This window comes from Scylla paramamosain, chromosome 36, assembly GCF_035594125.1.
Source record: "Scylla paramamosain isolate STU-SP2022 chromosome 36, ASM3559412v1, whole genome shotgun sequence".
In the NCBI taxonomy this organism is placed as follows: Eukaryota; Metazoa; Arthropoda; class Malacostraca; order Decapoda; family Portunidae; genus Scylla; species Scylla paramamosain.
In genome coordinates, this window is record NC_087186.1 from 10,289,588 (window position 1) to 10,317,171 (window position 27,584).

General features: G+C 47.0%; 1 long non-coding RNA gene across 1 annotated transcript in view; it reads right to left on the reverse strand.

Annotated features, from left to right (window-relative positions):
• Positions 1-16,870: 16,870 nt before the first annotated feature.
• LOC135090967 (uncharacterized) overlaps positions 16,871-27,584 on the reverse strand; it is a 77,372-nt gene continuing 66,658 nt past the window's right edge. Inside the window, exon 2 of the long non-coding RNA XR_010262221.1 lies at positions 16,871-17,809. This is a non-coding gene — a long non-coding RNA (uncharacterized LOC135090967). The remainder of the gene's footprint in view (positions 17,810-27,584) is intronic.

Genomic DNA, 27,584 nt, shown 5'->3' on the forward strand with positions numbered 1-27,584 from the left:
AACGGGTTATGCCGCATTGTATTAAGCAACGAGCCATATTTCCATAACAAATGACACGAAAACCAGACACATGCAGACGAAGGCGCTGAAGGAGTGAGTCTGGTTATCCCCGGGAGGTCACATAGGCTCACGGAACGCAGGTTACGGGGAGGGCAAGGTCACAAGGTGTGGAGCAGGTGCAAGTCACGTATATGTACAGGTAACACACTGCAGGGATGTAACGGTGGTGGTGGTGGTGGTTGTGGTGGAGGTGGTGGTGGTTGTGTTGCTTGTTAGTCAGTATTTCTCAACGTTTTGCTGTTTTCAAAGGCCGCAGAGATGATTAGCCGGGTTTTCAAGAGCGTTCCTCCTGTTAAAATGTAGGAATATTGTTAATCTATCGCTTGAGAAGTAAAAATAGCATTAAAAACTCCTGTAACGTCAACTAGAGCCCTTTTGATAGTGCGGCGCCGTGTTTCAGAATAGGCCGTACCATGTTCCTCGTGTTCCGTTTTCTATTCCGGGATGTTAAAGAGAAACATTCCTCGTATCCCAGAAAAAAATAACTTTACATATATTTTTCCTTGTTTTTTTTTCTTTTTTTTTTGTATACGAATATTTATTTACCGACTTTTCACCTCTTCACCTCACCTGAGTACCTGGCCAGTGTTACCTGTCGTTCGCTCCCTCCCCCTCACCTGTTCCTCACCACCCTCTCTCTCTCTCCCCCTTCCCCTGTTCCTTTCCCCCCCCCACGTATTTTCTGCCTCCCCTCTCCTCTCTCACACCTGTGCCGCTCCCTCTCTCTCTCGCTCAGGGTCAAGGAGGGAGGCGAGGGAGGAGCCGCCAGCCGACAAGAAAAATGCGGACAAATAGGAAAGCGAGTGAGTAAAGTTTACACACTTGGCGCCATTAAGGTGTCGCTCCGAGTTAGGCTAAATCACTCCTCCTTCCTGCTTCCTTCCTCTCCCTCTCCCTTATTCTCCCTCCCACTCGTTTCGTCTACATTACTCCCAGTCTTCATTTCTCCCTCAGCCTCTCCTCCTCTTTCTCTCCTTCTCTCTCGCTATTCCATGACCTCCTCCGTCTTTCCTCTTCCTCCTTTCCCGCTTCGTTCCCACATTTCTTTCCGTCTTTCTCCATTCCTCCTATTCGTCTCGCCTCCACCACTCCCTAAGCCCTCTTCTCTCCGTCTCTCCCCCTCTTCCTCCTCCCCTTCTCTTTTCTCTCCAGTCCTCGAGTCTCCAGCCGCGTCAGGCAAAATGTAGCGAAGCAAAGCCTTTCGCAACACACAATGGCCGCCGCCAGAGGGCTCGGACGCCTTGTTATACCCTCACTCTCAACTTTTTAAGGCATTACTTTAAACCTTAATTAAATCCTCCACGTGCCTCATGCGTCCTTCCCCTTAATTTGCAAACAAGGGATACAAATTTTCTTTATTTTCTGTCATAGTTAAAAAAAATTAAAATGAAGTTCCTCGGGTTATTCCTTATTTTAGAGGGTTTTCGCTAAAAGGTGTCGTGGAAATGTTTGTCAGGGAGCCGTGGTGAGGTCTCCAGGTCCACGAGTCTGGCCACATGACACCGCTACGTTGACACTCTCTTCTGCTGCTCAGGGAATTTCACTTAGCTCTGAAATTCATCTGGAGAGAGCGAGAGGGAGAGTACGAGAGAGAGAGGAGGAAAAAAGGGTCTTCTCTCCTCCCTCCCTAGTTTTATGAGGACACGAGAGGAAGGTGGAGAGAAAATAATGTAAGAAGAGCGAGGAGTGAAGGCAGAAGAGGACCAGAGTGACTCAAAGCGGGCGTCACGTGAGGCTCACTACACTACACAGGTAACTCAAGAACACTCAGGAGACACAGCACCCCGTCAGGAGAGCATCTTCGGGAGACAACACCAAGTAAAACAAACAACACACAAACTTTTCTTTCACTCAACACTCAATGCATTTTCCTCTCCCTCTCTCTCCCTTGCTCTCTCGATCTCTCTTCATGCTACACAACTCAAGACCCTTAAGAACAGACACATCACCAGGAATGCACCGCCAGGAGTCAACACCAGACAAACACACACACAAAACACCTTATTTTTTCTCTCTCAGCCTACACCACTACCACCTTCTTCTCCTGTTATTCATCTCTAATTACGCTAAAAACAAACACAACACCTCGACAGAAAGCAGCGAAATTAACACCAACATCTCAACACCACCCTCTCTCTCTCTCTCTCTCTCTCTCTCTCTCTCTCTCTCTCTCTATGACTAATGCCCAATGTACACCCTGTTCGACTCTTGACCAGCAGGGGCACAGGAAACGCAGGTAACAGTGCAGGTGTTTATTCACAGAAGGTGTGAACAGAAGGCTGGAGGTAGGTGATCTCCCGGCGCCAGGCCGCGCACTTCCACTTAACACTTATGACTGAAGCCTAGCTCGTTCACTCATACACGTCTCGCTCATTCACTCGTTCACACAACTAGCTAACAACCACACACCTCCCCCGAGACATAAGGAAGATTCCTTATCTTTGTTATGGCTACCGTAACACATGAAACAAAGTTACAATGATTGAAGTACAGAAAACACGGTACATATACACAAAACAAACACAGCGTACAATGAACACGTACGACTAATCGTAGGTGCTACGGTGCCACCGCACCTGCAGTCGTCTCGGCTCCCTACGCTGTCGGCTGCTTCGACGCTCTGGTTGCTCTCGGCCACGGTGTACCCCGTTACCCTGATGCTCCGGGCTGCCGGGATGGTGGTGTTCCTCGTGACCCTGATGCTGAAGCGCTGCACCGCCATGAGCGGTGTGCTGCTCGACAGGAAGGGGAGCAAGAGGTCTGTGTGGGCGTAGGTGTCTTCTATTACGCCACATCACGCGACCGCTGCCCATCTTGATGAGGTAGTCTCTCCTTCGCCCAACAGCCACGATGACACCCAGGCGATCCCAGAGGCCTGTCGTGTGATCTTGAACGTCGACGTGGCCACCGAGGTGCAGGAGAGGAAGAGTACGGGCGGACGCGTCGTGGCGAAGTTTCGCTTTCTTCCTCAGTCGCTCTGCCTTGGCGTCGCACTCATCAGCAGCGCGCTGCCACTGCTGAGCGTATGAGCGATGATGAGCCGGGACACAGGACCTCATAGGATGACCGAAGAGGACTTGTGCTGGTGATCGCCCTTCCGCCCTCGGAGTGTTGCGCAGTTCCAGCAACCCGCGAGCGAACGCATCCTCGTCCAGGTGTCCCTGCTGTGTGGTCGTGAGGATCAGCTTCTTCACGGACTTGACCGCTGCCTCGGCGTGACCATTGGAGCGTGGATAATGAGGTGAAGATACACGATGCTCCACCCCCATCGAGCCAGGAAGCGCCGTACCGATGAAGAAGTGAACTGCGGTCCACCGTCAGTCCTCAGGAGAACAGGCACGCCCGTGTCGGCGAACACACCCCGAAGGACACGAACGAGCTGATCAGCCGATGCTGGACGTGAGCATGCAGACACGTGAGGCCACCCAGACAAGCGATCTACATACACGAGGTATGTACGGCCTGCTGCGTGGAAGTAGTCTGCAGAAACTGACTCAAACACCCTGCTGGGTGTGTCCGTGTCCTGCCAGAGAGGTTCGTTGGCTTGGCTTGGTAGGAGTGGACGGCATAGTGAGCATCCAGAAACGACGTTCTCAACGTCTCTGTCCATACCAGGCCAGTACACCGTTTGTCGGGCCCGTCGCTTGGTGCGCTCCATCCCCTGATGACTGTCATGGAGTCGCTCTAGTGTTTCTCGGCGGAGGCTGTGAGGAATAAGAAGCCTCGGCCCGTAAACCACCAGGTCGTCGTCTACGGCCAGCAGACTGCGCACCGGCCAGTACGTACGCAAGCGGTGATCGAGGTCGTGGCAATGATCAGGGAAGCCCTCGATGATGACGTTCTTGAGCAAGCAGTACTCCCCGTCTCTTGCTGCTGCGGCACGTACCATTTCCACAGTCTGATCCTGGAGTGGTGCTAAGCGGACGCCGTCCTCATTGGTGGCAGATAACGCTGAGATGACCGCTGAGTGGAGAGGGTCGAGGTCACCAGAAGTAGCAGCATCCTCTTCCTCCACTGGGTCCTGTACTGGAGCACGTGAGAGGGCGTCGTCTGTCAACTCGATGGCCATGGATCCACCAGCCATTGCACGTAAACCTTCCTTTGCTTCGAAGACGCTGGGAAAGGCCTTGATCACAGCAGCAGCGTGCCCCGCACGCTGCTGTGGCGTGGGTCGTAGGAATGAGGCCAGCTGATCACTTCTGTGGGCGTAGATAGAGGTGGCTGCGAGGCGGTCGGGTACTTGATGGAGCTGTTGCCGGTGTGCTGTTCTTCCCTGCGTAGCGGTCGGATTTGAGCCGGAAAATCTTCGGGGAGGATTCCGAGAGCGATGGAATCGTACCAGCTAAGCAGCGCCCCCTTCACCTCCTTCACCACGCTCACAACAGTCTCAGCTTCCCTGTCGCCCAGTTGCAAGTGCGACGAGAAAGTTCCTACACAGGTGAGGGGGTGATTACCGGCAGCATAAAGTCCATCACCATCAGCGGGCGCCAAGCTGGAGGGCGGGATTCCAAGGAGTGTTGCCGTGTCGAGGCCAATAACGGTCGTTTCGGCCCCAGAGTCAGGAGTCCACGTAATCTTGTCTCTTCCAGCGGGATGTGTGGCGGTAATGAGCACCTGGGGCGCAGGTCGTGCCGTCACCGTCTTTGTGTATACGCCTGATAAGAGCTGGTATACACTGGCACTGGCTCCCCGCCTCGGGCCTGCACCGCGATGAGGAGAGACAGTTGAGAACTCCTCGAAGCTCCTCGTCGTTTCCTCACTGTCTGCTGACATACACTCGCAAAATGCCCTCTTTTCCCGCAGTTACGACACACTTTATCTATTGCCTGGCATCCCCTTTTGTCACTGCGACAATTTTTGCCACAACGATAACAGCCCGTGGGGCTTGAGCCCCGAAACTGCCCTTCCTGTAGTTCGAGACAGCGTTCACACCATGGCTCGAAGAGTGAGAGCCGCCCCTTAGTACTGCACTACACTGGTTAGCGCTCTCTGATGCTCTGCAAATATCTATGGCGTTTTCAAGGGTGAGTTTCTTGTTTTCCAGCATGCGTTTCAGAGCCACTTCGTCTCGTGTCCCAACGACAATTCTGTCACGCAGCTGATGGTTTATGCACTGGTCATAAAAGTCACAGAAATTGGCGATTTCCTTTACAGCACATAAAAAGTCGTCAAAACCTTCTTGCGTTTCTTGCACGCGGGAGTAGAAGTCTCTTCTATCCATGATGATGTTGCGCTGGCTTCGCAGGTACTCACACATTGCATCGAGGATGGTTCTTAACTCCGCGTCTCTCGGTAAGCTTATCCCGTAGCGAAGTGTACGGGTCCACTCGTCGTCTAGGACAGCAGCGAGTGCCGCCCTCTGCTCAGCCAGGGAGAGACAGTCTATCCTGGCGAGGGTTACGTATCCTTCAAACTTATGGCGCCACGTGTCGAACTCACGTAAAGATGCTGACGCCGTTAAGTGAGGAATGATGGTGGCGGACGTCGGGAACCTCGCGCCCTGGGTAGACGTGCTGCGGGCTGTGGTTTCGCCTTCATTGCTCGCCGTGGTGCGACTGGGAGCTTGTGTCCCCACTCTCTCCAGCAGCTGGGTTAAACGCTCCTCACGAGCCTGACTCTGCTCCGACTGTCGCGCTAGCAGAGCCTGACTCTGCTCCGACTGTCGCGCTAGCAGGGCAGCCAGCGCCTCCAACTGCTTCTCCATTCTGCGCCGTACCCACTGCAGCCTTGTCCTGATCCTACTCACTGCGCCATGTTCGACTCTTGACCAGCAGGGGCACAGGAAACGCAGGTAACAGTGCAGGTGTTTATTCACAGAAGGTGTGAACAGAAGGCTGGAGGTAGGTGATCTCCCGGCGCCAGGCCGCGCACTTCCACTTAGCACTTATGACTGAAGCCTAGCTCGTTCACTCATACACGTCTCGCTCATTCACTCGTTCACACAACTAGCTAACAACCACACACACCCCTCCCATTTTATTCTCCAACTTAAAAACCTTCACTACACACAATACCCGTCAGAAAACACCTTTAGAAGTCAACACCAGCTACACAGTGCAATGCCTCCACTTCCCTCAGTCCACCTCAGCGTTCCCCAGCAGCCTCTCGTCTCCCCTCCTAAGACGCATAGCACAGGCTTAAAGGTACACCTGGATATGGTCTCGACACGTACATGGCCACAGGTAAAGCAGTGATGGGGAAATGGTGTAAGGTGAGGGATGAGGCGGTAAGGAGATGAGTGGTGGTGGTGGTGGTGGTGGTGGTGGTGGTGGTGGTCGTGGTGAGTATGAAAAATGATGTTAGAATTCAAGGATTAAGAAGGATGAATAAATTTGAGAAAGTGTAAAAAAGATGAGGATTAATGAGACGACAAATGGGAAAATGATGAAGTGTGTGTGTGTGTGTGTGTGTGTGTGTGTGTGTGTGTGTGTGTGTGTGTGGCGAAAAAAAAGGAAAAAAGGAATATAGAAAAAAATAAAAAATAGAAAAAATAAAACTAACTTAAACCATGTCACGCAAGAACACGCAATAAAACTGACACATAAACACACCAGACACCACCACCACCACCACCACCACCACCACCACCAAGCCGTCAGGGTGAGGACAACAGCACGTCAGGACCAAATCAAACAACTTTCCGACAATCTCCTCTCAAGAACTTAACACGACCTCACAGCCAAGTTGGGGGATATCACTTGTAGAAGACAGAGGAGGAGGAGGAGGAGGAGGAGGAGGAGGAGGAGGAGGAGGAGGAGGAGGAGGAGGAGGAGGAGGAGAAGGAGGAGGAGGCACTTTCTTCTTTTATTCTTTTTTTCTTTCTTCTTCTTCTTCTTCTTCTTCTTCTTCTTCTTCTTCTTCTTCTTCTTCTTCCTCCTCCTCCTCCTCCTCCTCCTCCTCCTCCTCCTCCTGAAGCGTGTTGTAAAATCGCAAATCTAATTAAATCACTAATTTATTTTTGTTGGACTAATGATGTTGCGTCAACTTGCAAAACTTTCCTCTCTCTCTCTCTCTCTCTCTCTCTCTCTCTCTCTCTCTCTCTCTCTCTCTCACCTACACAAACAGGTAATGAGGTAGGTGATATACATGGAAACAAGGTGAGCTAATGTCAGAGGGTGAGAGAGAGAGAGAGAGAGAGAGAGAGAGAGAGAGAGAGAGAGAGAGAGAGAGAGAGAGAGAAGGATTACGGTAGGGAGGGAGCAGGAGCATAGGGGGGTGTTATGTGGGACGAGGGGGGAGACGGAGCGTGGGAGGAGCAGAGGCGGATAGCGTGTGGTTAATAGGATGGTGTGTAGAGGAGATGGGTAGGTGAGGAATATAGGTTGAGAAAGGAGGAGGAGGAGGAGGAAGAGGAGGAGGAGGAGGAGGAGGAGGAGGAGGAGGAGGAGGAGGAGGAGGAGGAGGAGGAGGAGGAGGAGGAGGCGTGGCAGGAAGGAGTGGTGATGATAATTTTCCACGCTCCAGGGACAGTGTGACATTTCAAACGTGCTCACACACACACACACACACACACACACACACACACACACACACACACACACACACACAGTTACAATTATTTTCCTCTTCAATATGAGAGAGAGAGAGAGAGAGAGAGAGAGAGAGAGAGAGAGAGAGAGAGAGAGAGAGAGAGAGAGAGAGAGAGAGACTGACATGAATGTAGAAAATAAAAAAGTATTAAATATAGAGGCGTAGACTTGCACAACAACTATATATAGATACAAGGGAGACGGGGCTGGCATTCAACTCTCTCTCTCTCTCTCTCTCTCTCTCTCTCTCTCTCTCTCTCTCTCTCTCTCTCTCTCTGTCAATGCAGCCGGCCAGTTTTCAACACACAGGCCAAGTCAGAAATGTGATTTACTAAATGAATACTTCATCAACGAGGGCTTGGGGCCGCCCATTGACCGGCTAATGACCACCACCACCACCACCACCATCACCACCACTGTTCCCCCATCTCACGACAAATGACCACTACCACCATCACCACCTCACCACCCTCTGCTATATTCCCTTGCTAATTCACCACTACTACCACCACCACCACCACCACCATTACTGCCTGGTCGCCACTATCACCAGTATCATAACCTTGCCAATCCAGTCTAACCCTGCTATCTTTATTCTCTCTCTCTCTCTCTCTCTCTCTCTCTCTCTCTCTCTCTCTCTCTCTCTCTCTCTCTCTCTGGGGCAGCTGAGGTATGGTTCTCTCACCGTGAATTCACAACAAACTTTGGGCGGCGTAAGCTGGTAGGCCTAAGCGGGTTTCCTTCTTTTTCTTCTTCCTCTATTTTCTCCCTTAGCTGCTTCTCCACTGTTTCTTTCCCCTCTGACACCCTTATTTAACTATTTGTTTTACTGTTTTTTGCTTTGTTTTCCTTTTTCCAGTGGCTTCTTTTTTTTTTCTTTTTTTTGTTTGTTAGTTTCGTATTTTGTGTGGTTTTGTTTAATTTTCGTTATGTGTGTGTTTTTTTAGTATCTATAACATTTTCGGCGCTTATTCGCATTTATTAACGTTTATTAATGCAATTTTTCAACATTTCGTCTTCTAATTTTTCATTCCACATTCATTCTGGTCTTGTATCTGTTATTCTCTTGTTTTCCACTTAGTTCATCTTACTTTCTTTCATTACGTTCTTTAATTAAATATCAAAATACATTCTTTGTCTCTTTTACTAACAATTCTATACTTTCCTACAATTCCTATTTTCTTCCACTTTTATTCATCTTATCCACGTATCTGTTCCCAAACTACAGCTCCTTGCATACTTATTTCCACATCACTTCCACATTTTCTACTTTTATTACATCAATTTCTTATAATATATATGTGACCTCCACGATTCTTTGTCCCTCGATGTTCGCTCCGTCTCCCATTTTCTGTTCCTTCCCTCACAAAAAATGGACGGTGCCGTAAAACCTGATTCGCAATGATAAACCTTACATTTTATTCCAGGGCCGCCGAATCTCCTGTCTCCTGAAGGAATAGTGGAGTTACTACTACTACTACTACTACTACTACTAGTACTACTACTACTACTACTGAATCTTTTGTCTTCTTCACATAACAGGGAGAAGCACTAGTGATGTTATTGTTGCGGCTACTACTACTACTACTACTACTACTACTACTACTACTACACCCAAGTAATGACCATCACCAGGGTAACACAAGGCGCCGTTTCACTTTAAGGGAAGACGCTCACGAACCAAGTATGCGCAGAAACTCTCCTAGGGGCTCCTCTTAGTGGGGGAGGGGGATTTGGAGGAGGAAAGGGTCAGAGGGAGGGAGGGGCACCTAATCTAGGGGTAAAGGGTGTGGAGACCCTTAGGAGCAATAAGAAACACGCCTCTCCTCCTCCTCCTCCTCCTCCTCCTCCTCCTCCTCCTCCTCCTCCTCCTCCTCCTCCTCGTTCTCGTTCTCGTTCTCGTTCTCGTCACAGTAACTCCGTCTGTGAATCCTTAATATAAATAAAATTGCACAAGTTTAGGCCTAGCTTGAAATGGCATCCTCCTCCTCCTCCTCCTCCTCCTCCTCCTCCTCCTCCTCCTCCTCCTCCTCCTCCTCCTCCTCTTCCTCCTTCTCACCCCGTTCTCTATCTTTCTCTCTTTTGTACATTCGTAAACTCAAAGGATTTTACCATATTTCTGAGAGCGCTTTGGACAGGAGGAGGAGGAGGAGGAGGAGGAGGAGGAGGAGGAGGAGGAGGAGGAGGAGGAGGAGGAAGAGGAGGAGGAGGAGTATCAGATGTATGACTCTGCCTGAAATTAAACTGACATAGAATTTAATTTCCTTAAGTGAGTTTTTTTTTAATTGCGGGTTCTGTCTCTCTCTCTCTCTCTCTCTCTCTCTCTCTCTCTCTCTCTCTCTCTCTCTCTCTCTCTCTCTCTCTGTCTCTCCGTCCTTTCTCTTCCACACACACACACACACATACACACAGAAACAAATTGCTTCTTTCCTCTTCTTTCCTCTCTCTTTTCTGTCTCCATAAACTCTCTCTCTCTCTCTCTCTCTCTCTCTCTCTCTCTCTCTCTCTCTCTCTCTCTCAATCACCGTCCTTCTCGCTTCTCTTTCATCCACCTCTCCTGTCTCTCCTAAATTATTACCTCTCTTCCTCATATTTTTCTTTGCATGTTTCTTCTCCTCTTCTCTACCCTCGTGATCAATCTTTCACCTGAGAGAGAGAGAGAGAGAGAGAGAGAGAGAGAGAGAGAGAGAGAGAGAGAGAGAGAGAGAGAGAGAGAGAGAGAGAGAGAGAGAGAGAGAGAGAGAGAATGCCCACTTTTCTTGTTATTCTTTTCCTTTTCTTCTTTTATTTCAAAACATCATTTCCTTCTCTTCTTCTCCGCATCATTATTTTTTTCCTTTTTTCCTTTTTTCCTGCTGGAGAGTTAATTTTCCTACGCCTGCCTTGATCTGTCCTCTAGCTAATCATTCAAAGCACTCCTCTTCTCCTCCTCCTCCTTCTCCAACTCATCTTCCTCCTCCAGCTCCTCCTCCTCTTCCAGCTCCTGTGCAGTCATATAATTTTTGCCTTCATCTTCACTCCCTGCTCTCTCTCACTCGCTCTCTCTCGCTCTCTTTTTTCCTCTCTCTCTCTCTCAACATCCCTTTCTTCTCAGTCATTTTTCCTCCTCTACATTCTCCAGGCTTCTTCTCGCCGCGCTACTTAATGCACTCCTCCTCCTCCTCTTCCTCCTCCCTCCTAAACAACACAAGCTGCTCAATTACGTAAACAAGACACCACTATTCGCAAGCCTCCTCCTCTTCCTTCTCCTCCTCCTGAAAGTTTAACGCTGGAAGGCTACTTAATGAATTACCAGACACTCTCCCCCTTTCGCTATTGCTGCTTTTCCTGTGACGCCCAACAACACCGTAGACAGAAGCAGGAGGAGGAGGAGGAACAAGAACAAGTCGAGCAGGAACTACAACAACAAGAAAAACAAGAAGAAAATGGAAGCAACAACAACATCATCACCACTATCGACAGCAATAACAGCTACAACCGCTTGCACTGTTACCAAGTCAACGTCACTACACATTTGAGACACCCTTTCATCTCCTCGTCGACGATCTTAAGAAGGGGTGATGGCGTTAACAGCCTGGTGGCCTCCTGTACTGGATTTCCCCTGTATCTGCCTATCACGAGGGGAGGGAGAAGGGACACTAAGGAATACAAAGGAAGATCGAATATTTCTGGCTGTGTGGAGGTGAAGGAATGCGAAAGGAATATAAAGGAAGACCAAACAATAACAGCACTTTAAGGAAGGGACAATGATGGAATTAGGGATAAGAATAGGATTAATAAAAGAGAAAAGAAGGGAAAGAAGACTTTATCTCCGGAGGAAGAGGAGGAGGAGGAGGAGGAGGAGGAGGAGGAAGAGAAGGGAAAAGAATGGTGGAATTAAGGGTAAAATTAGGTTTAGTAAATAGAAGTAGAAAATAAAGTAGAAGAAAAAGAAGAGGAAGAGTAAGAAGAGAAAGAGGAGGAGGAAGAAGAGGAGGAGAAGCAGGGACTAGAATAATAGGAATAAGAAAGGAAGAAGAAAAACAAAAACAAAAACAAAAAGAACACGAAAAAAAAATCTGATGATGACGCTGATCACCATGAAAACAAACACCATCACCACCTCCACTTGCAGCACCTGTGACTTCCTGAAGGAGGCGCCATTAGGAGTCTCTAGGTCGTTGTCGTCAGGTGCCGTGGGGGTCGTGGCGCCACTGGTGTCTTCTAGTGCCCAGCGGCGCCACCACGACCCTCCAGCACATCAGTAATAGCAGTGTTAATGGCCCCCACTGGTCATCGGCGCCCCTTCTCTCTGAGGCTCGTATTGTTAAACGCTTCGCTCTCTTGTCACTGGTTTCAAAGGCCACAGAGACGACTAGCTGGGTTCTCAAAGGGTATTTCTCCTGTTAATAATGTGGAAATCTTGTTGCTCTCTCACTATAACAGTTGTTAAAGGCCACAGAAAAGATTAAATGGATACTTAAATGTTTCTCCTGTTAATGTATAAAATCTTGTTAATCTGTCACTATAACCGTAACAACACCCTTAACAACGCATTGCTGATTCACCACGACTGTTTTCAAAGGTGTCAGAAACGACTTGCCGGGTTCTCACCAGTGTTTCTCCTGTTAATAATATAGAAACCTTGTTAATTTGACACTGCAATCACAGAAACACCTGTATCTTCAACTAGAGCCTTTTGAAAGTAGTGGAAGAGCGGCGCAGTTTCAATATCAACATTAGTAGCGCTCGTAAAAAACAAATTCCACAACACTTAATAACATCCTTCTCTCTCTCTCTCTCTCTCTCTCTCTCTCTCTCTCTCTCTCTCTCTCTCTCTCTCTCTCTCTCTCTCACAGTATTTGCTCCATCTCATCCCCTTCTGCAAGAGTATCAACAACAACAGACAAAGGCGCTGACAGGGGTGTTACAAAGACGCCCTCAGCTACCCCCGGATTGCCTCTTTGGCCGCCCCAGGACTATCGGCGTAAAACAAGAGGAGTCCCCGCGGCCAGGCCAATACCGGGGCGGGAAGTACCTCTGGGCGGGAAGATATTTACCACTGGACCTTAAAATCGTGAGTCTAAGAAGGAACTCGGCAATAAAACCCAAGATGAAACGTTCTGCTCTCCAAAAAGGTACTGAAGGGGGTCATTTTATCCCTCTCCCTCTCCCTCTCTCTCTCTCTCTCTCTCCCTGTCCTCTTCTCCCTCTCATTGTGCTCTTCACCTGTACCGCTACCCTTTCCTGCTTCCCCCTCGTGGCTTCTCAATTCTTTCCTCTTCGACTGTGCGCGACAAAAGATCTTGGTGTCTGTTCCTTGAAAATCTCTGTAAGTCCGGAGTCTCCCGCGGAATTAATTCAGAAACAGATGTTAGTCACTTCAGTTTCTTCCCTCGTTGAACAAAGCGTTAAATGAGCCACGTTAACATCCGGAAGCTAACGAAATGTAAATCCTCTCCTTTGTTTATTGTTCGCAAGTTTTAACCCTTCCACTGCTCGATGACTTTTAATAACATAAGAGAACAAGAGTTTTTTAGATGGTCATTAATGCAGTGCTGTCTCTTAAATGGTTTCGTGGTGCTGGAAAGATAAAATTAGCCGTTTTCTCTCTCTTTTCTTGTGACCGAGTGAAGTTTTCTTTTTTTTATATGTTCTGATTGTTGAAAAAGGAAAGTAACAGTGAAAGGGTTACATGAACAGCCGAGGGAGGATGAAAAAAAGTAAAAGAAAAGAGGAAAAATGATAAGTAAAAAAAAAGAATTTGTAGAAAACTCCGGAAAAAAACCTCACCCGAGAAAATAAATCCAGGAAAGAAAAATAATAGTGACAAAGTAAAAAAAAACAAAGACGTGGTAAAAAAAAAACAATACAAACAAAAATTAAATCCTGTAAGAAAAAAAAAACTGAAGACGAAAAAAAATAAAATAGTGAAAAGCTCCCGGAAAATAAACGACCCTAAAGAAAATAAATCCAGAAAAAAACAAAATCATAGTGACAAAGTAAAAAGGGCATTGTGAAAAAATGCCAGACAAACAGAACTCCCTGCCAATTCCTGCCGGGGAGAGCCACTAACACGCGGCGAGGCACACCATTCATTAACGAGAGTAAACAACACCTCTTGACACACACACACACACACACACAGACACGTCCACTCACTTGCCGAGGTCCCTTCACCCCTCCCCTTCCCGCACACCTCTCACTCGTGGCTATTACACACCTCTGGTTACCTCTCCCTGCCTCACCCATAGACGCAAATATACATGACTGTTCTCACTCAAATAAATAATGTCTCCTCTTATTCCTCTCTTCTTTATCTCATTCATCTCTCTTTCTATATCTTTCTTCTCTTTTTAAACTCCTCATTTCCTCTCAGAAACATAACCTCTCCTTTCTCTCTTCTTTATCTTCTTCCTCTTCCTTTCAACTAGTAACTCTCTCTCTCTCTCTCTCTCTCTCTCTCTCTCTCTCTCTCTCTCTCTCTCTCTCTCTCTCTCTCTCTCTCTCTCTCTCTCTCTCTCCTTTCCCTCCTCATTTCCTTCCCTACATTTTAGACCTCTCTTATTTCTTTCTCTTCCTTCCTTCTCTTCCATCTCCTCCATTACTCTCTCCTACCACATCCATGCTTCTCTTCTTCGCCAAAGGATTAAGATGGAAGAAGAAGCAAAGCAGGAAGAAATGACCAAGAAAGAAAAAAGAAAGAAAAGATAGAGAGAGATATAGAAAGTAAGAAAAAAAGGGCACTAATATCATCGTATCATCAGCAAAAAAAGGAAAGAAAAAAAATGGTTCTGTCCACGAATTCCATAATGTTAACAAGGGGGAAATATTTCTACTTTCCCTCCCTCATCCAGTTACCCTTTTATTTTTTTCCCCTCCTCCTCTCCCTCCGTCATTAATCTATCAGCAACAGGCTTATCTCTCCCTCCTCCCTCCATCCGTCACCATCATAATTTTCCTCCATCCCTCCTGCCGAGTATTAAAAACAGTCAAACTCTCTCTCTCTCTCTCTCTCTCTCTCTCTCTCTCTCTCTCTCTCTCTCTCTCTCTCTCTCTCTCTCTCTCTCTCTCTCTCTCCTCACACTGTTTTCTACTCTCATTATCACATTTTCTTCTTTCCTTTCTCATTACCTCTCCCCTTTATATATTTATTTTCCCCTCTTTTTTCCATTTTCTCCCCTCAGTAATGCCAGACACGCTCAAAAATTTCCCTTTTTTCCCCCTCCTCGTTTTTCAATCTCATTCTCCGTCTCCTCCTTCTCTTTCTACTAGTTTTCCTTCTACTGTTGCTGTCACTGCCCCTGCTGCTGCTGCTGCTGCTGCAACAACAACTACTACTACTACTACTACTACTACAACAACTACTACTACTACTACCACTACCACCAACTTAGCCTCTGAATCTTCCATCACAACAATTTCTCCATTTCAATACCCTCTCTCTCTCTCTCTCTCTCTCTCTCTCTCTCTCTCTCTCTCTCTCTCTCTCTCTCTCTCTCTGCTAATCTTTCTCTGTCCTCGGAGATCCTAGTTTGTACACCCACCGCCAGGACCCCTAATGGCTTTGTCGTGGCACTGGTGACCCTGACGCGCTACTGGAGGCCCTATTGGCACTCTGAAAGGCGGGTCATGTTCGTCAGGAGCTCAGAAGGGCGCCACCCGAAGGAGAGTCTAAAGGAGATGGAGAGGAAAAGAGATAGGATGATGTAAGAAGGATGTGATATAGAAAGGATAATGAATGATGCAGAAAAAGGGAGGAATAAATAAAGGGAAATGAAAAAGGAGAATTTCAAAGGATTTAGAAGAGACGTAAGGACAGAGAATAAATAGTACAAGGATACATAGGATAAAGGGAGGGCAAAGAGAGGGGTGGAAAGGGCTTAAGAGGATGTAGTTTTAGAGGGAATAAATGCATGGAGAGAATGCAAAGGTAAAATAACGAAGAGAAGAAGGAAGTGAAAGATAACAAGCGAAGCAATAGAATAAAGGGTGAACTGAAGAGAACACGAAGTAAAGGGTGACTGTAAGTGTATTGCCAAAGAGTTTAAGCGAGTGTATCTTTGACTGAACTAAAGGGAGGAAAAAATAAAGGATAAAACAAAGAAAAATAGGAAAACTGTTGGTAAAGGGTGAATGTATGAGTGTCTCTTGGGTGCAGGCTTCTCTAGGGTGACCAGAGTGAGGTGAGCTAAGCCAGTTAGGGTGTAGCAGCAGTTCAGAAGGGTGTAGGCGTCTCTAGGGTGTCAGGGTGATGTAAACATGATGGCGAAGGGTGTAGGATGAAAGGAGAAATGTTCATGAGATTATGTAAGGTGCGGGGTGATGTCAGCAAGACCAGGGAGGGTGTGGAAGGAATGCAGAAGGGGTTAGGGGCGATGTAGGGTGTCAGTAAGGGTGTAGGAAGGTGTAGTGGCTGTCCAAGAGGGTGTAGGAGCCGTCAGGGTGTAGCGTGTACTTTATTGTGTCCAGATCTCAGCTCTTGCCGCCAGCATTTGGGATGTGGAGTTAAGCCCCATTCCTTCCCTGCCTCCTCTCTCTTTCTTTCTCTCTCTCTCTCTCTCTCTCTCTCTCTCTCTCTCTCTCTCTCTCTCTCTCTCTCTCTAGCTGCGTGCCTCCTGTTTTTCCCTCTCTCTCGTGTCTCTCCCCGCCACTGCAATGCTTCTTTTCTTTCCTCTCTCAAGTCTCTTTTTTCTCTCTCTCCTCCTCCTCCTCCTCGTTCTTCAAGTTCCTCCACTTCATCTTCGTATTCAGTTTCCTCTTCCACTTCAGTGCTCGTTTTTAGATCTTATTTTTCATCCATCCTTAACCTCTTCCCTTCTTTGTTATGGCGAGCCGCCCTCCCTCTCCCCCTCCCTCCATTCCTCTCTCTCTCTCTCTCTCTCTCTCTCTCTCTCTCTCTCTCTCTCTCTCTCTCTCTCTCTCTCTCGCTCACCCTCCCTCCCAGCGCATCCGATCGAATATTCCCTCCCTTCCCTCTCCCCACTCTCCCTCCTTCTCTCGGCTTTCTCTTCTCTCTTTCCCTCTCTCCTCCCTCCGCCCTCCCGCCGCCTGCAGACAGCCTCCCTCTCTCCCAAAACTCTGGTTAGCTGTTTCTCTTTCCTTCACCTCGAAAAACAAACGCCCTTTTGCTTCTCAGAGACAGACGAATAGGTAAGAAAAAGGCTCGAGACAGACAGACAGATTGAGGAGAGAGTACAAAAAAGAAAGAAAGAAAGAAACTAAAAGAAAATAACTTGGATGCTAATACCTCCAGAAACTCCCTTTTTCAGCGATAAATAGACAAATTGAGAAGAGAATCCGCATGTTAAAGGAAAAACAGACAAGCTGGGAAGAGAAACTGTAGAGGAAAAAAATATGAATGCTAATAACCAGAGAAGCATCATCGACCCTCTAGGTGCTTTTACCCGTCAACATTTCCTCAAGTTGACGAGGATGGACGAGAGGGGTGTGTGGGGGCGGAAGGGGGGAGGAGGCGAGGGGATAAGGAGATAAGGGTACGGCGCGCCCTTTTCAATACCACGGCCCCCTTCCCCCCACATGTCTGCTTTAATGAGCCCCGCGCACTTTTCACTTCCTCTCTCATTACCGCCGCGAAAGGTCGTCTTGTCGTCGCCACTGCGGAGTTGACACAGATGGAGGGTTCGCACAGGGTGGGGGCGCGACTACCGTGGTCCTGATTGGTCGGTTTGTTAAGAGGGGGACAGAAAGGAAGGTAAAATGGAGGAATAAGTAGAGTAGAAGAAACGTGAAAATTAGTAGTAATGAAAGTGATCCTGTCCACGCCTCCCCACGCCACGCCACGCCATGCCACGCCACGACGCTCAGCTCCCCGCCGCGCCCCGCCACCGGAAAAAAAGCAGCCTCCGTGTTTTTTGAGCATTAAAACAAGGATAAAGATTTCCTGGCGGGCCTTCAGGCGTGGCAGACCCTCCCACGGGATGCAGCTGCCCCTGGACTTCCCCTGCGAGGCGCCTGGCGGGGAAGCGACACGGGGGGGACTTCCCTAACCACCCACCATAAAACAAAACAAGAAAAAAGCCTGAAAACCCCCAAAATAAGGCTAAGCACTCCATGACCTACCTGTAGAAGCTCCTGACGAAGACGCAGGCGTGGCACTCCTTAAGATCCGGCCATGGTGATCCGGGGGAGGTCTGCGCCCTCCCAGTGCCGGAGTGGGGATGGCACTGCCGCCTCCGACGCCGCCGCTGCTGACATGCCCCTTGTACGGCGACCCCAACCTGCAGAAGGAGCAGAAGGAGGAGGTTAAGGTGTGAAATAAATGAGTGAATTGATTGAATTTTGGCGCAGCAACAACTGTGGAGGAGGAGGAGGAGGAGGAGGAGGAGGAGGAGGAGGAGGAGAGACGTAGGAAAGATACCAATAATATAATCTTGTCCAGAATTATAGTACAGACTTAAAGCTGAAGAATAAATTTAGTCTTTGCAATATGAAAACCAGAGAGAGAGAGAGAGAGAGAGAGAGAGAGAGAGAGAGAGAGAGAGAGAGAGAGAGAGAGAGAGAGAGAGAAGGAATAATTGATGAAAGGAAAGGCAAAGGGAATGATGAAGTTGGAAGAGCTGATTGGAAGAAAGAAAAATGAACCAAGGAAAAACGAGAAAGGATGAGGAGGAAGAGGAGGAGGAAGAGGGTGAGGAATGGAAAGAGGAAACCAGGCAAGGGAGGAGGTGAGACAGGTGAAGGACGAAGATAGATATGAAAAAAAAAAAAAAAGGAAATATACGAGAGGGAATGAAATGAAGAGGAGGAGGAGGAAGAGGAGGAGGAGAAGGAAGAGGAGAAGAAGGAAGAGAGAATATCAAGGACATGCAAGGAAGGAATGGGAGAAAAATAAAGGAAAAGGTTATGATGGTGTAACACAAATGAAGGATAGTCACAGAAAACGGAACACGAAGTAAGAGGTAGGGAATACTTACAAAATAAGAAAAGACAGAAAAAAGACGAATTTGTGAGAAAATAAGTTGCACATCGAGAGACAGAGAGAGAGAGAGAGAGAGAGAGAGAGAGAGAGAGAGAGAGAGAGAGAGAGAGAGAGAGAAAAGCGGCCCGGCCAGGACAAATAGAGGGGTTAGGGCCTAAAATAATTGAAGAGCACGTTACATATATCACTGCCGCCAATGCGTTCTGCTGAGGGCACTCCGAGGCCCTCACGCCCCAGGCACTGATCAATACTCCCTGATTTACTGAGCCCGCCACACACACACACACACACACACACACACACACACACACACACACACACGAAAAAGTCAACAAAGTACATTCAAATAAACGGTGAAACAAATAGTATAAGATTTATTTACTTCATGCAACACCAGTAAGTGAAACAGACAGGTAACAGACGCTGGGTACAGGAGGGGAACTGAAAAAACATGCTGGCTTATTTCAAGATTCACACGGCTTCCTATACAGAGGAGGAGGCGCAGGACAGTGACTGATTAGTGATTGATTAGTGATATAGTTTAACTTTAGGAAATGAAAATGCATTCATAAGTTTAATAAGTAAAAGTAAGATAGACAGACAGATGAAGTTTATAAAATAGTAGAAAATTAGTTACTTATCCATTTAAACATTAAGAAAACAAACATACAGACAAGCAAACAATACGGTCTACTCAAAGACGCACATTCAAACGAACTCATGGACACGTAAGACAAACAAACAGGCATACAGACAGACAGACAGGCGCACTACAAGAGCTATTGTGCCACCAGTCAAGCGTTTACAAGACGTCGAGTTTGTACAAGAAATACGAGGATATAAAAGAGAGAGAAAGAGAGAGGAAGGGAGGGAGGGACAAAAAAACAACTTGTGGTTCTTTGCTCGTGTCTAAAAGTTGTTTTATTTTACGCTTTTTGTGAGTTGGTGGCGAACTTTTATGGTCATTCCACGCTAAGGCTGAAACCCGACACACACACACACACACACACACACACACACACACACACACACACACACACACACACATACACACACACACTGGCGTCCTGTCATCCACTCTTCCCTAATTACAACTTCCAACATCATAATTGGCGTGGATGATGACTTCAGAAATTGTCTTGTAGTCTACAGACGCTTCTTTGTTGTTTTCTATCTTCCTCCTCCTCCTCCTCCTCCTCCTCCTCCTCCTCCTCCTCCTCCTCCTCCTCCTCATCTTCTGTCTTCTACATTTACGCCACCTCTTCTTCTTCGCTTTCATTTTCTTCTCTCTTTTTTATCATGTTTTTTCTCCTATTCTTACTCCTCATACTCTTCTCTCTTTTCTAATTTCTTTTTCATCTATTCATCTTCCAACCATTTCTTTTCAATTTCTTCTATTTCCCTTGGCTTTCTGATACTATTTTATATACAACCAAACGATAATATTTCCCTTTGCTTCTCTATCATCCTCCAGTTCCTTCTCCTCCTCCTCCTCCTCCTATACTATAAATCACGAACACACACAGACACACACACACACATACACACACACACACACACACACAGTACCGCTCGCCTTCACATCTCCAATTAAGCTCAGCAGGTGATAAATATATTGAAAAAAAACCCGATGACAGCCTTTGCCGCGCCGCCCTCACCTGCGCCACCACCTGCGCCGCCGCCACCTGAGCGATAAGAGGCGCAGGAGGCGTGGCAGGTGACTTGATTTGTGGATTACCTGGTGATTAGTGTTAACTCACCTGACGCCCCGCCCTGTGTGGCTATCAGTACGGTGTCTCTTTCATATGCAGGAGGAAGGAAACACGAATGAATACAAAGGAAGAACAAGAATCAGAAGAGCAGCTGTGAAGGAATACAATGGAAGACTAAACACTTGCGGAGATTTTAGGAAGAATACAAAGGAAAAACAAACATCAGTAGACCATTTGGGAAGGAATACAAAGGAAGAAAAAGTATTAATAGACCTTTTAGCTTTCTGTGGCTCACGTAAGAGGAGGAGGAGGAGAGAGAGAGAGAGAGAGAGAGAGAGAGAGAGAGAGAGAGAGAGAGAGAGAGAGAGAGAGAGAGAGAGAGAGAGAGAGAGAGAGAGAGAGGGAGTTTATGATGCAGGATTAATGTTGCGTCAAATCTTGCGCCATGACGAAAGAGGGAGAGGGGAGAGGAAAAGAGAGAGGGAGTGGAAATACTTGCCGGAATAGGATTACACTGGACACTACTGACCCCTCTCTCTCTCTCTCTCTCTCTCTCTCTCTCTCTCTCTCTCTCTCTCTCTCTCTCTCTCTCTCTCTCTCCTTGCCACCCAACAATCTTTCCTCCTCTCCATTTCTCCCTCCAGTCCTCGTCTCTCCCTCTCTTTCACTGCCAGTTACACTTCCTCTCTCCTTCCCTCCCTCTCTCCCTTCCTTCCTCCCTCCCGTGCCTCCCTGATTTTCCCTTCTTTCTTCCACCCTCTCTTACGCAGACAGGACGACAATACACTGTGATGGCTTCATTTCCTACACACACACACACACACACACACACACACACACACACACACACACACCATTTTCTTCACAGATTTTTACAGCTACAACTAAAAAAAATAATCACAGCATTCTTTTCTAACCAACTTCTAACCTTCATCACTTCAGCCACTCCCTTCCTAACTACACTCCTCCACTTAGCGCCATCTTTCCCCTCAAACACGCCCACGCCTCTTAAAGAGACCCGTTTGGTATTAACTGCAGCACGTCGTCACTTAGAAGTTACAGATCGTCTTGGCGTTACGACCCCTAGAGAGAGAGAGAGAGAGAGAGAGAGAGAGAGAGAGAGAGAGAGAGAGAGAGAGAGAGAGAGAGAGAGAGAGAGAGGAGCGGGGGATAACTCATTCATAAGTAGAGAACCCGCACGTAGGTATGTAATAGAGGAAGGAGGAAGGGGAAGGGGATGAAGAGGGGAAAGGGGGAAGAGGAGGAAGGAGGGAAGATTGAAAAAGGGGGCTAGGATTGCCGGATATACCTTGTCAGGGAGAGCACTGGTTACTTCCTACTCCTCTCTCCCCACCCCCCACCTCTCTCTCTCTCTCTCTCTCTCTCTCTGCAACAATAGACATCTCCGGCAGGATAACACACATACTTACGAAGACAAGAGAGCGAGAGAGAGAAAGAAAAATGACAAAGGTACAAAAGATTTTCAAAAAGGTTAAAAAAAAAAGCACTAACACAGGTAACCTTTCGCTAATGGCTGTGTTTACCTGGACAGGAGGAAAGATGAATAGCAACTGAAGGTTTAGACAGACAGGTGTAGCATTGAGCAGTCAGCGGGGATAATTAGCAGGCAGACAGGTAAGAAAGGCATTCATTAGGGGAACACACCTGAGTAATATGCAATGATTGGGTGAGACAATGAGAGAGAGAGAGAGAGAGAGAGAGAGAGAGAGAGAGAGAGAGAGAGAGAGAGAGAGAGAGAGAGAGAGAGAGAGAGAGGAAGTGGCTATGTTCAGACAGCAAAAACAGAGCAATATCATCATGTCAGATCAATGTATACCCCCTCTCTCTCTCTCTCTCTCTCTCTCTCTCTCTCTCTCTCTCTCTCTCTCTCTCTCTCTCTCTCTCTCTGTGGTTGTTTTTGGTCTTGTTCACTAGTACTGCTTGATGTGGTCGTGATGGTTGCTCTCTCTCTCTCTCTCTCTCTCTCTCTCTCTCTCTCTCTCTCTCTCTCTCTCTCTCTCTCTCTCTCTCCTAAACAAGACCAGGAAGCCGCTATCCGTCCCCTCATGACCCTAGCAACCCCTCTTTCCTCTCCCCTCTTCCCCGTTCCCCCTGTCCCCTCACCCCCTACACCTTTTTCAATCTCCCCTCTTACCCTCCCCTTCCAGTCCCTTCTACTACCCCTCCTCGTAACAAGTAGTGGCATCCCTTTCTCCCCCTTGCTCTCCCTCTCTCCCCTCTCTCTCTCCCCTTACTATCCCTACTGTAGTACCTGCACGAGGGAAGGTAAGGAAGTATGACGTAACGAGAGAGAGAGAGAGAGAGAGAGAGAGAGAGAGAGAGAGAGAGAGAGAGAGAGAGAGAGAGAGAGAGAGAGAGAGAGAGAGAGAGAGGACAGGTGCTCAGGTAGGAAGGGAAAGGGTTTGGGTTTCCAATATTATTATTGGTATTTAGATTAGTTTGTCAGCGTCCCTCCTTCTAGCGTGAGGTATTGTGGGTGTGGGGGCGTGTGGTGGCTCTCTCTCTCTCTCTCTCTCTCTCTCTCTCTCTCTCTCAATCCTTCACGGCAGCTCAAGGGATCAAATCAATATGACTCTTTGAAAACTTTGCGATTGCTTCAGGTCGAGAGGAGATTAGCTTACATGTCACCGGCGGGGATTAATCGGGAGGGCGACGCGGCGGGAGGATCAGGCCGCTCGGAGGATCAGTGTCTTAGGGATCACTGGCGAGGGCGGGGCGCGGCGCTCTTAATGGACGTAAGTAAAGGTTCTCTCGCTGCTTCATGGTGTGGGTAAGAAGTGACTGGCTGACTGACTGACTGACTGACTGACTGGTTGGCTGACTGGCTGGCTGATTGACTGACTGGTTGGCTGACTGGCTGGCTGATTGACTGACTGGTTGGCTGACTGGCTGGCTGATTGACTGACTGGTTGGCTGACTGGCTGACTGATTGACTGACTGGTTGGCTGACTGGCTGGCTGATTGACTGACTGGTTGGCTGACTGACTGACTGATTGACTGACTGGTTGGCTGACTGGCTGGCTGATTGACTGACTGGTTGGCTGGCTGACTGGCTGGCTGATTGACTGACTGGTTGGCTGACTGGCTGGCTGATTGACTGACTGGTTGGCTGACTGGCTGGCTGATTGACTGACTGGTTGGCTGACTGGCTGGCTGATTGACTGACTGGTTGGCTGACTGGCTGGCTGATTGACTGACTGGTTGGCTGACTGACTGGTTGACTGACTGGTTGGCTGACTGGCTGGCTGATTGACTGACTGGTTGGCTGACTGGCTGGCTGATTGACTGACTGGTTGGCTGACTGGCTGGCTGATTGACTGACTGGTTGGCTGACTGGCTGGCTGATTGACTGATTGACTGGTTGGCTGACTGACTGGCTGATTGACTGACTGACTGACTGAGTGGCTGACTGGCTGGCTGATTGACTGACTGGTTGGCTGACTGGCTGGCTGATTGACTGACTGACTGACTGAGTGGTTGACTGGCTAGCTGATTGACTGACTGATTGACTGACTGACTGGCTGACTCACAGATTGATTGGCTGACTGACTGAATGAATGACTGATTGACTCACTCACTGACTAACGAACGAACGAATCCATTAACTACCCATCTAATTAATCTACTAAGTAAGTACATAAGTAAATAGAACTTTAACTTATCTGAATTTCTAAGTAAATGGTAACTTGTAACTTCACGTCTGAGGTTTGAAGAATATTCTACACTTATTTGTAAATTGAGTAAATTATTTAATAACTTAATTTCCTCCTAAGTGGGTGAAAAAATAAATATCACTTGTATTAGCTTATGAGATCACTGTTATAACTTCAAACTTCTCCTTTCTAAGTGAACAAAAGACTCCACTTGAAAAAAAATCTTCTTATTTGTGTTTCATATGTATTTTCTATTTCAATAAGTGTTTGTATATATTTTTCTCTATGTAAGTAAGGAGAATCTTCCCACGTTATTCCCTAACTGAAAACCTGTCAAGTGTTTGTAAGTAAGCAAACAGTTTCACCTTGTTCTCCGGTAATTAAAAGTATTCTCGCCACTTTCCACATTTCCCGATAATTAAATACTTTCCAGTACGGATTTTAAGTAATTAAAAGTGTGGCCCCTTGTATGGCTACATTCCTGGGCACTAGGCAGGTTTAATAAGGTGTGTTGCTCATTAAGGGATGATTTAGGGACAACTGCAGGTTAATTAAGGTATTAGCAGACACACCTTTCGTTTGCTTTCCTCCTTTTTATTCTTCCTTTTCCTCCTCCTCTTCATCATCATCCTTCTCCTTCGATTTCTATACCTCCATCTCTCACTTTTCTCCAACAACCACAGTTTCTCTCTAGGAATCTTTTCCTCCTCCACTTTTCCTCCAAGAATCTCCCACACCTTCCAAATATCTTTTCTTTACCTTTCCTCTAAGAAACTCCCACACCTGCTACAAAAACTTCTCCACTATCTTTTCTCCAATAATCTCCTCCTCTCTTCCCTTACACCTCCATGCCTTCCAACACTTACCTCCACTAATCCTTTCTCCACCGTTCCTCCACTAACTCTTCCTCCCACACCTTTCCACCACTACAACCTTCCTCTACACCTTTCCTCCACCAATCCTTCCTCCCTCCCTCCCTGCGTGGATTAGTGCGCTTCAGGGAACGGCTGATTCACGGCAGAGCTGAGAGGAAGCGGCCTGCTCAAGATTTCCCGTGGGAGGCTCCGATGACCGCCTCGTCAGGAGCTGCTGAGGCCACGCCATTACTGTCTTGCACATTAAACTCTTAGCAGTTGTAGTAGTAGTAGTAGTAGTAGTAGTAGTAGTAGTAGTAGTAGTAGTAGCATAAGTAGTGGTAGTAGTAATAATAGTAGCAGTGTTATAGTGCTTTCAATCCCTGGCCGTAGTGGTAACAACAGCAGCACCAACAGTAACACTTCCGGGCACTGTACTACACACACACACACACACACACACACACACACACACACAAAGGTCAGCCTCGCCGCGGGTTCATTCGGCTTTTCTGTGGAATGACGCGTATAATGGCGCCGCTTTGTAAATTTGCATGTAATTATTATCGTCATATGTTGTCCGTTTTTCGCGTGCAATCCGAGGCGGTTCACGGCAGTTCACTATCATGCAACTGTGTGATATTCATTGGACATTTAATTCTTTGATCAAACGATTCATTGGATTACTAAACTTGCTCTTATTTACATATTTAATGAATGATGTATGTAATTACCTCGACTGTTACGTAATTATTGAAGCTTGAAGGCAATTATTGGATGGAAATACTACGTGTTACTTTTTTCCTTTTCAGTCACGGAAACTATGAATTTTTGTTTTTGTTTTTTTTTCGTATCACTTATAAAAAATATACTAACTTTTTTCACATCAATTTCTTTTAGTTTTATTTATCATACAAATAATGTGACACTTTTTCTTTTTACCTTTACTAATTTCCCTGTTTTCTATTTACTTTCCTTTATCATATTATTTTTTCTTCTTTCCTTTTCCACCACCACCACCACCACCACCACCACCACCACCTCCTCCTTCTCCTCCCACGCCTCAACAGGATCAGGGAGAGATAATCGAAGTTAAGTTTTAAAAGTTGAAGATTCTATTAAGCTTGTGAGTTAGCAAGCTTTTTGGGGGGCCATGAGAAGAAGAAGAGGAGGAGGAGGAGGAGGAGGAGGAGGAGGAGGAGGAGGAGGAGGAGGAGGAGGAGGAGGAGGAGGAGGCGTGGTGTGGTCGCTAACTTGTGAAAATTAGTACGAAGGGAAGGAAGCAAAAGGAAACCAGGTTCGCCCGTGAAGGAAAATGTTATTGTTGGCGCGGTAACTTTTCCCCCGATTTTTCTTGTCTAGTTTGTGGCCTCGCTGTGACTCTGCCATTGTGCTCTTAATGTGATTCATCTGTTTGTTTGGGAGAATTTTGTTCTCTGTCCTGTCTGTCTGTCTGTCTGTATGTCTGTATGTATGTATGTATGTATGTATGTATGTATGTATGCTCCTCTCTTTCTCTGTCCTCTCCTCGTCTAGTTCTTCTTTTCTTCCTCTTCTCCGTCTCTACTATTAACACACACACACACACACACACACACACACTTTTTACTTTTCTACTTCACTTCTCTCAAAATCACTCTATACAGAAATCCCACTCAATCCTCCACTTCAACATTTCAACAAATACACCAAAGAGAATAAGTTGTGAGCTAAAAGGAAAAAGAAAAAAAGCACAGAATCCACTTTTCTCCCCAAAGAAGGGAAAGAAATCCACAAACTTTTCTTCTTTAACCCTTGAGAAACATTTCCTCTCCCTTCCTTTACATATTCCCTTTGACACCACGCTCGTTCCATATACAAGTCACCTTTATATAATTTTGCATACATTTTTTTCAAGACCATGTAGGAAAGACCACCGACTCCCATCCATTCACCCATCCCATCATGGTTAACACTGCGACCTCTCCTCCCCCTCATGTATTCCTCGCTGTCCTCTCCTCACCTCACTCCGACCCTCTCCTTCCTCTTCCCTGCCTGTGTGTGTGTGTGTGTGTGTGTGTTGGATGGGTAGGTAAGTGGATAGTTTGGTGAATGTGGGTGGAATGATGGGTGAATGCTGGTTGGATGTGGTTAAGTGGATCATAGCTCTTAGTGGATGTGGGTGAATTTCGCAGCAATGTGCAATCCAAGTAGTAGTAGTAGTAGTAGTAGTAGTAGTAGTAGTAGTAATGATGTGTTATCCTGGTGATTTAGAGTACACAGGTGAGCCACAATGGAAGTAAAGGTTAATTACACGTGTTATATATGTGTGGAGGGCCAATTATGTCTGTTACTGTACGTGGCTGTTTACATTTGAGAGAGGAATTGTCTGCGTAAAGTTTAATATCATTACTATTATTATTATTATTATTATTAGCAGCGGTAGTAGTATTAGTAATAGTAGAAATGTCAACAGCAATATAGTAATAGCAAGGAGGAGGAGGATGTAAGGTGTGCTGTGTCCCATGAAGGTGTGGGCGGCGGCTGCTACTTCAGGAGGTACCTAAGGGTGAGACTGCTGGTGATCTCAAGGGGCGGGGAGCTGGGAGAGTATAGGAGCTCTGTATGGGGTTAAAAAGTGCTAGGAAGTGAGGGGATACAGAGATGGGAAAGGAGGGAATAGCGAAGGGATGAGTACGGATATGAAATGAAGGGGAAGACGTGAGGAATGGGAGGAAAAAATGGTGTGCTTGAATAAAGAAAGGATATATATAGGGGGAGAGAGAAGAGGAAGAGGAATATGAGGAAAACAGGAATAAAAATGAGAGGAAGAAAGAAAATGGAGGAAAAGGAGA